We start from the raw sequence: 18,081 nt of genomic DNA on the forward strand, positions 1-18,081 counted from the left end.
CCCACCTCCATGCAGACCTCCTACAATCACATGAAAGAGGCCCTCCTCACAAGGTACGGCCTCACCCCGGAGATGTACCGCCAGCGGTTCCGGGACTGCAGGAAGATCCCGGGCACCACCTGGGTGGAGTATGTAAACTTCTTCAGCCGTGCATTCGATGGGTGGATCAAGGGCAGCAAGGTAACCACCCTAGAAGAACTAACCGACCTCATGTTGTGGGAACACCTGGCTGCGAACTGCTTTGTGGAACTACGCCAGCATCTGCTCGACAGCAAGCTCACGGATCCGAGAAAGCTGGCTGTCGAGGCGGATCGCTGGACCAACACCCGGGTCTCCCGGGGCCCCGTAGGAGAGTACCCCCGAGCCAGTCAGGGACCACCCTGCCAGAGAGGGGGGGAACCAGGGAGGGCAGAGGGAGTCCAAGTCCAGTCCCCCGAAAACCCAACCTCCGCCTTTCCCGGCGCCCCCACCAGCTGTATCCGGCCCACCCGGGAGGCGGGGGCACCGGGTGACCATCACTTGTTTCCGTTGTCAGAAGCCCGGGCATTACGCCAACGACCCTAAATGCCCCATGGCCCCACACATCACCCAGACAGCACCCCCCGCTAGACAGATAGCCAATGTAGCACTGGGGGAGGAGGTTGAGGAGACCGTAGAGTGGGAACCCGCCGCCATGGCCCAAGTATCATTGGGAGATAGAGAAATGGTCCCTGGAAGCCTCCTGCCCTCCAACACGAAGAAATATGGGCAGCTCGTAACGATCAAGGGCCACCAAGTAGAGGCCCTTCGTGACACCGGGGCCAGCATCACCGGTGTCCTCAGTCATTTAGTCAACGAAGACCAGGTCCTCCCCAACGTCTTTTGCCCGGTAATTTCCGCTGACAATACGGAAAGTCTGTGTAAGGTAGCCCTGGTGCCTTTTGAATGGGGAGGGGTGGTCGGTAAACTGAAAGTCGCAGTGAGAACCTCCCAGCCAGTCGACTGTCTCCTGGGGAACGACCTGGAAAGTTCCCCCTGGAAACAAGTCGAGCGCAAGACCCACCTAGGGATGATGGGTCTCCCTGAGTGGGTGTGCGCCACCACCCGATCTATGGCAGCCCGACTGACCCCCCTTGGGGAGGCCGAAGACGCCCCGACCACCGAAGACCGGATGGTCCCCGCCGAAGGTCCCCACATCCCCCCACAAGAAGGGTCGGTCGCCAGCGACGAACCCGCACCTTCCGACTCCGCACAGGTCACCGAGTTAGGCGATCTGCCCGAGTTGGCCCAGTGTCGCCACGAGGGGGGCCCCTCCCGAGAGGAGTTCTGCCAGGAGCAAGCTACCTGTCCTTCCCTGATCGGGCCCCGGCAACAAGCAGAGGCCCAGGCCGCGGGCGACCAAACTGGAACGCACCGGGTGTATTGGGAAAATGACCTTATGTACAGCGAACAGAAGTCGGTGGAGCTAGGATCCGCCCGGGTGCTGGTAGTACCCCTGCGCTTCCGAGACCTCCTCCTGGGCTTGGCCCATGACGTCCCCCTCGCAGGCCACTTGGGCCAGGACAAAACCTACAGTCGCCTCATGACTCACTTCTACTGGCCCAGAATGAAAGCGGATGTAGAAGCCCACTGCAAGTCCTGTCCCACGTGCCAGGCTAGTGGGAAGAGCGGAGGAAAGCGCAAGGCTCCCCTCCAACCCTTCCCTGTCGTCAGTACCCCTTTTGAATGGGTCGGGATCGACATCGTGGGGCCCCTGGACCCCCCAACCTCCCAAGGTCACCGCTTTATCCTCGTCCTGGTGGATCATGCCACCCGATACCCTGAGGCCATACCCCTGCGCACCGTCACAGCCCCCGTGGTGGGCTGGCCGTTGATGGGAATCTTTTCCCGTATGGGTTTTCCCCGCGAGGTCGTGAGCGATCGCAGTACGAACTTCATCTCCAAATACATGACGTCCCTGTGGCAACAATGTGGAGTGTCCTATAAATTCACCACCCCGTACCACCCCCAAGGAAATGGCCTGGTAGAGCGGTTTAACCGGACTCTGAAGGGGATGATCGCGGGCCTGGAAGAGCCCCTCCGGCGTAAGTGGGACGTCCTGCTCCCCTGCCTCCTGTTCGCCTACCGGGAAGTCCCCCAGAAATCCTTGGGGTTCAGCCCGTTTGAATTACTCTATGGGCACCCCGTCCGGGGGCCCCTCAGCCTGGTCAAGGAAGGGTGGGAGGCGGCGCCCCGAAATACCCCACGAGATGTGTTACGATACGTCCTGACCCTCCGGAACCAGACTAGGAAGTTCCGAGAGCTGGCCGAGGCCAACCTGGAGGCGAGCCAGGAAGAGATGAAGCGCTGGTACGACCAGAACGCCACTCTGGTCGAGTTCCAGCTGGGCCAGCAGGTATGGGTCATGGCCCCCGTGAAACCTTGCGCCCTCCAGGATAAATGGACCGGGCCCTTCAAAGTGATTGAGCGGAAGAGCCAGGTCACGTACTTGGTGGACGTCCAGTCACCACGGGACCCCCTCCGGGTCCTTCACGTGAACCGCCTCAAGCCTCACTTTGTGCGAACGGAACTGAGCCTCCTGCTGGCCACCGATGACGGGGCCGAAGAGGAGTCGGATCCCCTCCCTGATCTCCTGTGTACCAAAGAGAAGGATGGCTCCGTAGAGGGAGTGAACCTCTCCCCCTCCCTCACTTCCCAGCAACGTGAGGATTGCCGCCAGCTCCTCGGGCAGTTTTCCGACCTATTTTCTCTGGTCCCCCAAGTCACCGACTGGTGTGTCCATGACGTGGACAGCGGAGACAGCCCACCGGTGAAACACCGAGCCTACCGAGTCCCTGATCGGGTCCGGTCCTGCATTCAAGCCGAGGTCTCGAAGATGTTGACCTTGGGAGTGATCGAACCCTCAGACAGTCCCTGGGCCAGCCCCGTGGTCCTGGTCCCGAAAGCAGCTGCCCCCGGTGTCGCCCCAGAACTCCGCTTCTGCGTGGACTACCGTGGACTCAATGAAGTCACCCGAGCCGATGCCCACCCCATTCCCCGACGAGCTCATTGACCGACTCGGGGCTGCTCGGTTCCTCAGCACATTCGATCTCACCTGCGGCTATTGGCAAATTGCGCTCACAGAAGGAGCCAAGGAGCGGTCCGCCTTCTCCACCCCGGATGGGCACTATCGCTTTCGCGTGATGCCCTTCGGGATGAAAAATGCCCCGGCAACCTTCCAGCGACTGGTAAATAGAGTCCTGGCCGGGCTGGAAAAGTTCAGCGCTGCCTACCTAGACGATATCGCGGTTTTCAGTTCCGAATGGAGTGAGCACCTCCAGCACCTCCGGAGGGTGCCAACCGCCCTGCGCCAGGCAGGCCTCACCGTGAAAGCCAGCAAATGCCAGATTGGGCAAGGTTCGGTAGTCTACCTGGGGCACCAGTTCGGAAGCGGCCAGGTCGCCCCTCTACAGCCCAAGATCGACGCCATCCTAGCCTGGGAACCACCCACTACCCAAACGGAGGTCCGAGCCTTTCTGGGCCTCACGGGCTACTACCGGAGATTCATCCTGGGGTACGGCAGCCTGGTCGGTCCCCTCACGGAACTCACGTCCAAGAAACAACCCAAGAAAGTGCAGTGGACCCCTGCCTGCCAAGAGGCGTTCAATGCCCTGAAAGCGGCCATGTGCACTGCCCCCGTCCTCCAGGCCCCCGACTACTCCAAGGAGTTTGTGGTACAAACGGACGCCTCCGAGCATGGCATTGGGGCCGCCCTGTCCCAGGTGAATGACCAAGGCCTAGACCAGCCCGAAGCCTTCCTCAGCCGAAGGCTGTTGCCCAGAGAACAGAGATGGAGCACCATCGAGCGCGAGGCGTTCGCCGTAGTCTGGGCCCTCAAGAAGTTACGCCCCTATCTGTTCGGCACCCATTTCAAAGTTCAAACCGACCATCGCCCCTTGCGATGGCTCATGCAGATGCGAGGAGAAAACCCCAAACTACTGCGGTGGTCAATCTCCCTCCAGGGGATGGATTTCACCGTGGAACATCGCCCAGGTACTGACCACGCCAACGCCGATAGTCTCTCCCGGTTCTTCCGCCTCAGCGAAGAGAACCCCCAAGAAGATGGGTAGTTCTCTCCGGCTTTCAGCTGGGGGGGACGCGTGTTAGACCCGGGCTCGTGGCATGGCTATTCCTGTCCCCGCCCCACATATCCTGACCCATGCACCTCATGCAGCCCCCGAGCGGCTCCCTGAAGATCGTAAGACCTCCGAACTTGTGCTTGAGCCCTGCTGAGTGACTCGCGGCTCCCTAAAGATCGTAAGACCTCCGAACTCGTGCTTGAGCCCTGCTGAGTGATTCGCGGCTCCCACAGACTCTCCTAGGTCCCGCCGGACCCCGACGACGACAAGCATATCCCCCAGCTCGAGGATTGTGAGCTGTGCGCCGGGTACGCCCCTGCATTTGATCCATACCCCCAAAGACTGTCCCGCTACCTCCTACCCCCCCGAGACTCTGTGAGCCGTGCTCTACTTGTATATATTTGCCTTGCTGATCATAAAGATCCTACGACTCCGATTCGATAAAGATTTGTTCTTAAGAACTCACGGTGTGGCGTCTCTTTGTCGTGTGGTGCCGAGGGAACGATCCTAGATACGAGATTCCTCCCCTGAGGAGTCTCCCGCCAGTGCCCGGCTACGATACCTCGAGGGTTGGTCTCAGGATAGTCAGGCTCCCCTCCGGGCTCCTCTGAGGTCGCCTTCGAACAGGTATTGTTTGGCTAACTGCAGAAAAGTTCAAAAACCAGATTGACATTCCATAAGGATTCGTAACGTGCTTTAGGGGGTCTTCTCAATCGCACGCCTTTCATTACTCTTTTGATTAGAGGGTTACTAACAATTGCAAGATTATTAACTAAAGCAGGACCTGAGGAAATGGCAGATCTATAACAATTGATTGTTCTATAAGAGAGACCTGAATCAAAAAGCTGTGCTAGATTGTTAGCTATCTGTTGTATCGCGCTTTCCATGGGATCCAGATCCCTTTCCATGCACAAACTACACCATTTCTTCCAAACATCCCTATTTCTCTTTCTGGTTCCTGGAGCCCATGATTCTTCCAGTAAGATTTTAGCTTCTCCCGAAAGATCTGAATATCTATTTGATCCCCGGAAATCTTCTAAACAAGAAGGTTCATTCTACCCTCTATGAATAAAGGATGTTCCTCTCTGTCTGGTCCCTGAAGAAGACCTAAAGATGTTGGGATTAGACGTGGGAAATCTACTTCAAGTTCCATTACCCCGGGAAACCTAACATTGGAGAAAGGCATCCACAGCTGCCACGCTGGGGTCCGGTCTCCAACTGAAGTACACTTGTTCTTGGGAAGCAAGTCTGCTTGCAAAAAGGTCTATCCAAATTGATCCCCATACATTCTGAATCAATACAAAAATGTTTGGGTTCAGTTTCCAATCACTGGAATCGTGAAGAAAACGTGAATTCCAGTCTACTCTGATATTCTGAATTCCTGGGATGAATTCTGCTCCAAGAGTAATCTTCTGTTCCCAGAAAAAAATACCATATTTGTCTTGCTATCTCTGATAGTATTTTTGATTTTGCAGGCCCCCACCCCCCCAGGTTGTTTATATATAAGACTGCTGTAAAACGGTCTAAACGGATTAAGGTGTTTGAGGTTTTTTAGTAATCTCTTGAAACTCATAAGGTCATTCAATCCCGCTAACATCTCTAGACAATTTATGTGTAGTGATTGTTCGTATGATAACCATGGTTTCGAATTTGTCTAGGTGAGCTCCCAAGCCTCGGTTGCTTGAAAGTCTGGTGAGTTCCCGAAGATGGCTTTGCCATTCCGTGCTTCGAGATTCTTCAGCCACCATAGCAGATCCTCGCGAGCATCTTCCGATAGGGGTATTGAGTCCCCATACCTTAAGCCTTTTCTTAATCCCCACATTTTTAGTCCCTGCAGATCCCTGTAGTGAAGGGTTGCAAGGCTAATTGCTTGGATAGAAAAAGAACTCTCACTAAGTCTTTTCATAATATAGAGTCTCTTGATAATACAGTAGATACTTGTTTCTTTATTTTGGTCACCTTCTAGAAAGGTAGAACTGGTTGAGATAAAATTTATTTACATGAAAAGCCAAGGAATTCTAACTCCCAAGATGGCGTCATGATAGATTTTTCTATATTTATTATAAAACCTAAGTTCTCTAGAAGATTTATTGTCCAGGACAGGTGTTTCTGGACCTCTGCTCTGTTCAGAGACATAAGTATGTCATCTAGGTATAAAATTAGATGAACCCCACTTTCTCTGAGATAGCGTAGTACTGGGCGAAGCACCTTGGTAAAACACCAAGGGGCTGAGGACAGGCCGAAGGGTAGGCAAAGAAACTAATAAAGTGTTCCTTTCCAAGTGAAACGAAGGTACCCCTGGCTGTCCTCATCCATGGGTATCGTGAAATAGGCATCTTTGAGATCTAATTTTACCAACCAGTCCCGTCTCAACAGATGGATCTCTTTCATCTTGAAATGCCTGTAAACCAAGAACTTGTTTAGTTCTTTCAGATTTCTAACAAGACGCCAACCCTTGCCCTTCTTGACAATATAAAGCCCCCTGTGGTGAAACTCGTATACTGCGCTCGTAAGGTTCAAGTCAAAGGATACTTACCTGGTCCTACCATAAATTGGATGGGCTTATGTCCTGGTAGGTAAAGAATAGTTAGTTTTTCATATGGGTATTAAAAAAAGATCAAAATGCTATATGTTAAGTCATACAAAGGAAGTTATTAAAAGGACAAACTATTAAAGTGTTGCAAGATAATAGAGCTACAGGAGCAATATATATTTATCTTGTGTGTCAGGAGCAGTGAATAAGAGAGGAAGATGAGATCGTGCACTGGATATTTATAGTCAGCGACAAAGACACCATCAAAACCATGAACTCCATCCACTCCGGATCCCCATCGGACCCCTGCCCTCACCACGTCTTCAACAAAGCCAGCGCAACCATCGCGCCCCACCTCCGGAAAACAATCAACTGTTCCTTCAAGACAGCAACCTTCCCAGAAAGCTGGAAGCACGCCGAGATCAACGCCCTTCTGAAGAAGCCCAAGGCGGACCCCAAGGACCTCAAGAACTTCCGGCCCATCTCCCTGCTCCCTTTCCCGGCAAAAGTGACCGAGAAGATTGTCAACAAACAGCTGACCCGCTACCTCGAAGTTAACAGCATCCTGGACCCTTCCCAATCCGGTTTTCCCAGCAACCACAGCACCGAGACTGCCCTCATCGCCGCCACTGACGACATCCGGACCCTGATGGACAAAGGAGAAACAGCCGCCCTCATCCTCCTGGACCTATCAGCAGCCTTTGACACGGTCTGCCACCGCACCCTATCAGCACGCCTCCATGACGCCGGTATCCTTCCTCTCGGGCAGAACCCAGAGCGTCCACCTCCCACCCTTCCGCTCCAAAACCACCAAGATCATCTGCGGCGTCCCACAGGGATCCTCCCTCAGCCCAACGCTGTTCAATATCTACATGGCCCCCCTCGCCCACGTCGCACGACAACACAACCTCAACATCATCTCCTACGCCGACGACACCCAGCTGATCATATCCCTCACCGAAGATCCCCACACCGCCAAAGCTAACCTCCACAGAGGAATGAAGGCCGTAGCCGACTGGATGAAGGACAGCAGACTGAAGCTGAACTCAGACAAGACGGAGGTCCTCATTCTCGGACCCACCCCATCAGCCTGGGACGACTCTTGGTGGCCCACGTCACTAGGCACAGTTCCGGAACCCACGGACCACGCACGCAACCTGGGGGTCATCCTCGACTCCACTCTCTCCATGACCAGGCAAGTCAACGCCGTCTCCGCGTCCTGCTTCAACACTCTCTGTATGCTCCACAGGATCTTCAAATGGATCCCCCTCGACACGAGAAAAACCGTTACCCAGGCCCTCATCACCAACAGACTCGACTACGGGAACGCCCTCTACTCAGGAACTACAAACAAGCTCCTGAGACGACTCCAACGCATCCAGAACGCCTCGGCCCGACTCATCCTCGTCGCCCCCCGCCGCAGCCACATCACACTCCACCTGAGAGGCCTGCACTGGCTCCCCGTCAACAAAAGGATCACCTTCAAGCTCCTGATCCACGCACACAAAGCACTGCACAACACCGGACCCACCTACCTCAACAACCGACTCAGCTTCCACACCCCCACCCGAAGCCTCCGCTCAGCCAACCTCGCCCACGCCACAGTCCCCCGCATCCGAAAAACCACCGCCGGCGGCAGATCCTTCTCCTACCTTGCCGCCAAGACCTGGAACACTCTCCCCACCATCCTACGACAGACCCAGGACCTGCTGGCCTTCAGAAGACTCCTCAAGACCTGGCTCTTCGACCAGTAGCACCCCCCCTCCCCAGCGCCTTGAGACCCTCTCGGGTATGTAGCGCGCTTTATAAATTCAGTGATTGATTGATTGAGTTTTATGAGCATTCTAATGTTTTATGATGTATCAACATTCTTTAAAGGGCTGCATGTTGGAGCAGCTAATAAAAGTCATTGCACAATGGCAGCCTCCGGTCTTGTAATGAAATGACCGATTGAGTGTTGTCTGCGCATGAAAATGTCTCAAACCCAAAGGATTTAATTAGTCGGGCTACACAGATATTAAAACGTGTAGGGCTGAAGGAAGAGCCCTGAGGAACACCTTCGTTCAGGGGGATAGTCCTGGAATGGAATGTGCCCATTTTTTTTCTGGAGTTTTATATAGTGCGAACTTGACCCGAAAATATCAGGTATCAGAGCACTTTACATGAGCATCAGTTGCGTTACACAAGGACACATTCTTTTAACACCTTGACCGCGCCGCGAATTCCGCCACGGTGCTGGACAATTGATGAATGAGTGGGGTTCGGACGGCCCCCGGCCGTCCTCCGCACACACCCACTGTGACGTCGGACAGCCAGGACCTGTCCGCAGCATGGAACGGGTTAAGTTAGGCACAGGGAAATCAAGTGATAAGCCCAGAATCACATGATGTTGAGCCTAGCTTCTGAGACTCAAACTCAGTTCCCCAGATTTAAGGTTGACTGCCCTAGTCGTTAGACCACATCCTCTTCTGTGGAAAAAGGCAACCAGTCAAGGGCTGATCCCTGGATACCCAACTGCTGAATATGCTGCACCAGGATTGAGTGCAAGATGGTATCTAATGCTGCTGATGGACAACCAGCCATGCTGGTTCTGCCCGATCTATCATCGCAAGTAGAGCAATTTCAGTGCTGTGGGATGGGCTGAAGCCTGACTGAGAGATGTCCAGCAGGCTATTGTTCTCGGAGTATGCCATGAACTGTTTGTTGACAGGGGTCTTCAGATCTTTAAACACACAGAAAGGAGTTGGGTTGCAATAAAATATCGCTTGGTGTGATGGCACGTGCTGTGTGTGCAAATACTACCCTCACTCGCACAGTTGTGTGACATGCTTCATCATAGGGCTGCTTCAAAACACGCCCGCTCACCCAACGCCTGAGGCGGAGCAATAGGGAAGGGGCAGACAAAATACAAAAGAGAAAAATATATAAAATTGACTGGGATCACCAGAAGTGAAAGTGTAGTGTGAATTAAAACTAGCTCGGAGTCACCGCTGTGCGTAAAATTTATTCCTGGACCCTCCATCCAGGGTTAAAAACGTGAAGGATGGTGGTGATTAGGAGAGATTATGAGCTTCTTACTCCCCTCCTTACTGTCAATTTGTCGACATGTTTCAGCCGTTATTTTTTAATTTTTTGTTTTATTTGTAAATTTTGCAAATAGTACAAAAATAACATTATTAAAAATCGCAGACACAAATAGAAATAAAAGCACAGGTCACATACGTTAGGAGTTATCAAGCATCAAATTATAAGATTATGGGGGGGGGGGGGGCAAAGGGCACAGTGGGGTGTAAATCACAACAGACAATAAGACAGCTCACCCTTGGATAGGACTCAGTAGCTGATCATGCAAGTGTGCCTCCATTCATGGAGAAATTTGTCAACCATGTTATAATACATGAAATGCAAATATGTGCTAAGCAGTGATAGACATACAAACATTATTCCTCCTGCTCTGCAGCGTCTCCCTGGCATGACTCTTGATATTGTGCAAAGAGACCCCAAAAACTCAAAGGACGGGAACTTGGCGTAAGCAGTTAGTTGTAAATGTCTGAGTATTACAATATACCATATCTTTTTCCCATTCGGCCACTGTTGGTACAGGCCATCTGTCAGACTCGCGCAACCCATATCTGTGTAGGCGTTCTGGTGTATAGTAAACCCTATTCAAAAACTTAAACTGCGCTAGTCTGTGCCTGCCGTTCACAGAGACCTTACGAGTGAGCTCACAACAATAAAACCAGATATCGTCCGGGAGTGGCTTCCCAATGTCAGCCTGCCAGGGTAATCGAGCCTTAGAATATGGAGATATCTTGGTCTGCAAGGCCGAAGCATAGAGTTTAGAGATTAATTTAATAGGGGACTGTGAACGGAGTAAAATGGAGAGGGGATGTGTTTCCATGGGCTCAGTCAGCTCGTCTCCCAGGACCGCCCGAAGAGCATGTTTTGTTCTAAAAAATTGAAATTGTGCTAACACAGAGGGCGTTGCCCTATCTGCCACAGCATCATTCCAGGATACCATTCTGCAGTTTTTAAAAAGATCACCCATTTCAGACATACCGAGACTTTGCAATGATCAAAGCGTGCCTCGTTCAGAGCTAAGAGCGTACCAATGACACCACTCAATTCGCATGAGAGGCGAATACAATTGAGCTCCAGCAAACATCCCAAGAAGGACGTGCCAAGCATGCACTACTGAATTCACTGAGTCCAGAACCCCGCAACGTCTGCTCGGCGCTTTAGTCAAGAACCAAGGTAATGGCTCAGGTGCGGCAGCGACTTTTTCTATGTGGAGATGAGGAAGATGCTGGGGACCATGAATCCAGCCAGGTGCGTGCGATGCTTGTGCAACCCAGTAATAAAGTTCAAAATCTGGCGCACCCAAACCTCCTGCAGTACAGGGGAACATGAGAGTGTCCAGCGCAATCAGAGGCGTTTTACCCGCCCAGGCTAGCTTAGTCATCAACATACGTATCTCCTTAAACATGTGACGAGGTACTACTATAGGAATATTAACGAAAAGAAAGAGAAAGCGGGGCAACACCACCATCTTCATCATTGAGACCCTCCCCACCAGTGAGAGCGGGAGACAAATCCAGCGACCAACATCATCACTCAGCTTGACAATTGCTTTTCCATAATTTTCTCGGATCACTAGGTCCGCATCTGAATGGACCTGAATACCCAGGTAGCGGACTGGGTCAGAAGTCCACTGCAGAGGGTAAGCCACCTGAGTGGGAGTCAAATCAAAGATTTATCCCAATTGTCAACCCCGAAAGTCCACCATATTGCAGCACTTCACGAATAAAAAGGGGATAGTTGATGTTCCGGGTTTCTAATATACAAAAGCGTATCGTCCGCGTAGGCCGACACTATTAAATTATAGTCAGGGAAACGAAGGCCCCTATGACCATGATATTCCCGCAGTGCTCGCAACAAGGGCTCAGCCGCTAAAGCATACAATAGCGGGGACAGGTGGCACCCCTGTCTAGTGCCCCGCGAAATAAAAATAGGATCAGAAACCATATCTCCAACACGGACTCAAGCAATCAGTGAGTTATAGAGTATCGCCACCAACTGCAGAAAGACATCGCCGACCCCTACGCGACGTAACAGGGTAGAGAAAAGACCATTCGACGGAATCAAAGGCCTTTTCAGCACCTAAAAAGATCGCTGCCGCTGGGACTGCCGGACAGGTATCCCGAAGGGCCCCAAACACCGTTCGGAGATTATGAGAGTGTGATCGGCCCAGAATAAACCCTGCCTGTTCAGGCCCGATCAACTGAGGCAGTAACGGGGATAGTCGGTTAGCTAGAATTTTGGCAACATTTTTCGTGTCTACATTTAACAGAGATAGCGGGCGATAAGAGGAGCAGTTTTGGGAGTCCTTGTCTGGTTTAAATACAGTTACGATCAGGGCATCCCGCATGGTCGGCGGCATGACGCCGTCCGCCCCCATCTCCTGGAACAAGGTGGCCAGATGGGGAATCAATATGTCACTAAAGGCTTTATAAAATGCAGTGAGTCCATTTTGTCCGGGAGCGCTGCCCTCCCTCATCAATTTCAGCGCTAAATTTATTTCCGTGAGCTCTATAGGACACATCAAAAACTCTCGGTGCCAGTTTTGTAACCAGGGCAATTCAATGTACTCCAGATAATGCAGTATATCCAAATCGCTAGGGGAGACTTTAGAGCCATTTAGTTCTTGATGGAAATTCAGGAACTGATTAGCGATATCTATCAGATCTGTCCAAACCGAACCCTCAGCATCTGACAATATGGACACGCCAGTGGCCTCCAACCTATGTTTAGCTATTGCAGCTAGAATCGAGCCCGGCCGGTCCGCCTCGCCATTAAATATAGCTGTGGCATATTTGCCCATATGCTTGACCTCACGGTCTGCTTCGGAGGTAAATTCGTCAATCGTGGATTTTAGGAGTTCCCGCAGTTGGGGAGTAGACCCCCACGCCAGTTCCTCCTCCGGGGTAGCTATGCGGGTTTCTAAAAATGCTAGCCTATCTCGTGTAGAGCAGACTCCTCCCGCATGTTTACTGATAGCTATGCCCCTAATATAAGCCTTAAATGACTCCCAAATAGTGGCAAAAGATCCTACTGTGCCAAAAATAATCATAAAAAATTCTGAGATTGCATGTTTTAGTTCTGCTTTAAAAACTGTAACAGCGAATAGGGAGGGAACCGCCATAAGAAGGGGGGAGGTCCTCGCGGAGGCATTGAAAGAGACAATAGAATCGGAGAGTGATCAGAAAACATCTGAGCTAGTACTGCACAGTCCTGTACCCTGGGCATTAATGCTTGCGGAATGAACCGGTAGTCTATGCGCGTGTGTATGTCATGGTGTGCCGAATAGTGGGTAAAACCCCCCTAGCACTGGAGCGAGTTCTCCACACGTCCACCATTTGCAGTTGTATAGAGATATCAATAATAGCTCTGGCACCCACGGACAGGGTCCTCATTGGTCCCTTAGAGCGGTCAAGCATTGAGACACAATTGAAGTCTCCACCCCACACCACCAGTAGAGGGGACTGTGACTTGAAAGCCTAGAAAATGGAGAGGAAGAACTGTGGTTTATCATAATTCGGGCCATAGGAGTTCACTACGAGTAGATCCGTAACGTTGTTGTAGCAAGAGGTTATGACATATCGACCAGAAGGGTCCATCTCACAACATTCAATTCGGAGCTTCGCTTTGGGATTAACCCAGGTGATCACACCCCTAGAGTGAGAGGTGAAGCCGGCAGCATAAAAAAACACCCAACAGACGGCTACCTGCCAATAGACTACAGCTTGGATGAAGGTGCGTCTCTTGCAGTAAGGCTACGTCAACCTCCTTTCTCCTTAAATAGGCCAGTATTTTGCGCACCTTTCTGTGGTCATTTAGACCTCTGACGTTCCATGTCAGGAACTTTAATTGTTTCCTATGATCCATATTGTTGTGTAATCAGCATAGAGAATGAGCTAGTGTCTGCGTAGTACCCACCCCCAAGTGGCCCAACCACCACCCAGAGCAAGGAGCTAAAACAATGCCATGTGACCTGCAAAAAAAAATATCAAATCAAACCAAACTAAATCCCCATGCTGCCACCCCCCGCCCACAACATGCATATCCCAACTGTGCAGAGGTGACTAATGACCCACCCGGCCTCAAAAGGTACATAAAATCACACATAATAAAGAAACCTCACATACATCAAACCCAAAATCAGCATCAACAACAGCGAGTAACGCTTTGGGGCGGATGTTACCCAGCGAGCACAAACTTCAACGCCCTCCACCACACCACCGTTAAGCATACGTTAAAGCTTCACTATTAAGGTAGTTACCTCTGAGGGTGTCCAAAGCAAGCTACAATTCCACAAATGTCCCTATTCCAAGGATACTCTACAGGACATAGGAACTGCAAGTTTAAAATAACCATCATTAGTCATAAGGCCCCCTCAGCAGAAAGGGGATATCAGGGCAGCGTCTACTCAAGAAATAGTTATGCAAACTACAAAGGAAGAATCAATGTGTCCAACATTCGCTGAACTCCACTCAGTCATTCTCATCGAGATTGGGCAGCGGGGCAGCGCCTTCGGCGTCATCCCCACGGTCTTTCCTGCACTTGCCAGCCGTCTCCCAGGACTGGAGAGCTTTTTGCAGAGTTTGTGGATCCGAGAAAATTCGAGGTTTACCGTCCAAGAGAACTTTCAACCATGCAGGGTATAACATAGTATACTATATTTTCTGATCACGCAGCTTGCGCTTCAAAGGGACGAATTGCCTCCTGGCTTCATGCACTTTTATGGTGAAGTCCGGGAAAGGGAGGATCCCTCATACGGCAGGGTGCCCAGTTCTCTTGCCCTGCGCAACGCAGCATCTCTGTTCCGGTAGTTAAGCTATGATGGGCCGTGGGGGAGCGCCAGGCTGAGGTCTTGGGCCCAGCAACGGTGCACTCTCTCTACCACGAACATAGGTGAGAAAGCATCAGCGCCTAGCAGAGTTTTGAGAAGATTTTCTATAAAGAATTCCATGGGGCCCATCGCTGTTGATTCGGGTAGGCCCGTAATGTAGAGATTGCACCGCCTCGACCTCGCCTCCAAATCTTCTGCCCTGTCCTGCAGTGCCACCAGGGCCTTCTCGACCTGTCCCTGGGCGTTGTTGGTGTCAGGTTGGGCCTCCACCGTTTCTGCAATGCGACGCTCCGCCATGTCTAGGTGCTCTGCATGTTTATCGACCCTTTCAGCCATTCTATCCATCCTGTAGGCCAAAGTGTCTATTTTGGCATCAATAGCTGACAGACCCCGCTGCATGGATGCGACAATCTGTTTGATGTCCCCCACAGAGTCTTCCGTGGGGTCATCCGGTTCAACTGTCGCCAAATCAGCCGTATCTTCATAGCGCCTCAATTTATGCTGCTCGAAGTGGAGCTTCGGTTACGACTTGACTGCTTTGCCCATGGTAGGGCTTCTGCTGTGACCAGCTGCCCCGGAACGTTTAAACCTAGTACGGTGCACCACCACAGACTGGCCCGGCAGGGTGTGTTCTATGCAGCCTACTCTTACTGCGGCATGTCAGAACAATGAGCACGGGGGGAGAACCGCAGGCAACACTCCACCTTATCAGGCTGCCCCAAAGTATCCGTCACCCAAGTCCAGAGAAGTTAGGGTGCCAATTTAGCTTCATGTCACAAGTAGTGCCCCCAGGCCGCAGCCTGATGTAGGAAAGCTAGGGCACAGCGCCAGCCGCAACGGGGTCTATCGCGTGACGCTTGGATGGAGCAATGTGACAGAGTCTCAGAGCTTTACAGGCAGCGGCATGAGTCCTACACCGGATCCGCAGGGCCTCAGCAAGGGCAGCGCGAGCGAGCCTGTCACGCCTGCAGCACGTAGGTCCCGGGAGAGCTCAGCTCACCTCTCGTTCCGCGTCTCTGGATCGCTGCCGCAGTCCTCCACAGATCTGCAACACTCAGTACAGGAGCGCAGCAGATCCTCAGCGCTCCCCTCGATCCCAGAAGTGGCCGGCTTGCACAGGGCACCGCAACTTGCGCATCGGCCCCATCTCAAGGCCGCGCGCCGATGCAAGAGCAGCAGTATGGATCTCCGGTTGTGCCAACGCAAGGCAGGGTTGGAGCACTTCGATAGATTCAATGGGCGACTGGCACCTCTAGAGCAGGCTTTCCGCTCCCCAACGTTACAAGAGAAGCTGAAAATGTTGCCGGATTGTCTCGGTGTTTAGCGGAGCTCGATCACCGAGCGGCCATCTTACAGCCAGGCAAGCTCCGCCCCTCATGTTTCAGCTGTTATGTGCCCCTAGTGTAGGGTCATGCCAGCCTTCATCAGGACTTTACTGGTCCCAGGATCTAGGTCCTCTCGTTTCCTGAAGTACGGTAGTGCCAGAATTATTTGTTCCTGCACCAAGGTATCACCTAATTAGTATTATCCCGTAGTACGAGTTTACCTTAAAACATTGTTAAAACTGGCGAGAGACAAGGAGTGTGTAATAATTTTGGAGGGCAGGAATTGACAGGGGACCCTAATTTTGCTTTGGCTATTAAGTCCAGCATCTGGGTTACCGAAATTGGCTCAAAACCTTCAAGTGCCGCTAAACTAGAATTGTGGTATGACAATGGATGAGCTGGTCGTGGATTGAAAGTTATTGGGGATGTCAATTTTAGTTTGAGAGAGAGTAGCTAGCGTGTCGCAGAAAGTTAGAGATGCTGGAGTGTCAGAAGAACATGCCTGTGGTTTGGAAAGGTTTTTATGATTTTAAATTGTTCCCTAGAGGAGTTGTCTGCCTGGTCTACTATATGGACAATTTGTTGTCTGCGTGCTGTCCTTATTTTTGCATGATCTGAGCGTAGTGCATCTTTAAGTATTTGTTTGTCTGCACTGATTTTGGACATCCTCCAAACCATTTACAGTGAGACTTATCAGCTTTCAGTTCAGCCGAATAACGGGGTGCATGGAGTCTGGAATATTTCCTAGGGCATGGTTTATAGGAAGCCATGGTGTCAAAAGTCATTAAACTGTGCAAGTGCTGAATTTATGTCTTGCTAGTTGTCTAGCCTGAAGGTAGGAAATGCTGCTTGAAAGGAATTGCAAGTGATCTGTTTCCAAGGTCTAGTGGTGGATTGGTCCTGGACCATTGGTTGGGGGGGTGGGTGGGGGGGGGGGGGAAACCGGACGGTCGCAATCGGAATTAAGCAACCGATCAAAAAGTTATCAGTTCACATTAGTGGCATTGGGTGTCATTTTGTGAGAGCCGACCAGTGGAGAAAATTAGGTCTAGTGCATGCCCTGCAGAGTGAGTGGAGTCTGTTTTTGAGACCTGTAGGTTTAGCATTTCGAGATTTGTTAGCAGAATAGGAACATCTGGGTCAGTGGAAACATCGGCGTAGTAGTTAAAGTCTCCAATCAAGAAAAAGTCTTGTGTGGCTATTTAATAGGGTGCTAGTCACTCTGTTAGGTCGGAACTGAAATCCTTTTTTGTCCCGGAGGGTGGTAAATAAGAGCGCCATTCCAGGTGTTGCCGTTTGGCAGAGGTAATCTAATTGTAATCAGCTCAACCCAGTTGGTGAGTAGAGTCAAGAATTTCGACTCTAAGGGAGTCCTTAAAGGCTACAGCTATTCCACCTGCAGGTTTGAGTTCCATGTCTTGCCTTATTGATTTGTAGTTTTCTGGAAATTAGATAGGAATACAGGGCAATGTGGATTGGTGTAGCCAGGTTTCTGTAATGAAACAAAAATCTGGTTGTGTTGAGGTGAGAAGGTTCCAAATTTCTACTGAATGTTTGGCAATCAACCTAGAATTGAAGTAAATGCATTTGAACGTGGAGAGAAAACGTTGTGATTTGTTGGGGGGCCCAGGTGTGAAGGGGGAGGGCTTTGTGCCCCTGTTTATGTGGGGGAGGACTGTCCTCCTTGTCCAGTAATGCTGTAAGTTTGGTTAAAGAGCATGTAAACCGACATATCTGGCAGGCAAAAGGCAACAGGGAAATGGGGGACGCAGTTTGAGCAGTTAGATCCAAGCTTTTTAAAAATCATTATTATTAGTGTAGTGTGTGTGGATTTGGGGTCTCCTCAGAAGACCACCCACAGGTGCAGGGTCACCCTTCGTCCACGGGTCCGGAATACAAATTGAGACCAACACTGGAGCACCGAGAGAAAAGATGTTTATTTTGATCTCATGAGAGAGACCATCAGCAACAGACACCCATAGCTGTCTGAGGAGGCAGTCTGCTGAGTACTTTGGTTCCGCATCTTATATACCCTTCATCCACACCCTGTGCGTGTAAGGAGAACAAACAAAAACCCATACTTACACGACAAGCAGTGGTCAATCTGATAAGTCAGCAGATGGTAGCTGTTGGGCCCCTGCAGGGCGTAGGAGAAAACCATAATTACACAACAAGCAGAGGTCAATCTGATAAGTCAGCAGATGGTAGCTGTTGGGC

The sequence above is a fragment of the Triturus cristatus genome, chromosome 9, assembly GCF_964204655.1.
Source record: "Triturus cristatus chromosome 9, aTriCri1.1, whole genome shotgun sequence".
Lineage (NCBI taxonomy): Eukaryota > Metazoa > Chordata > Amphibia > Caudata > Salamandridae > Triturus > Triturus cristatus.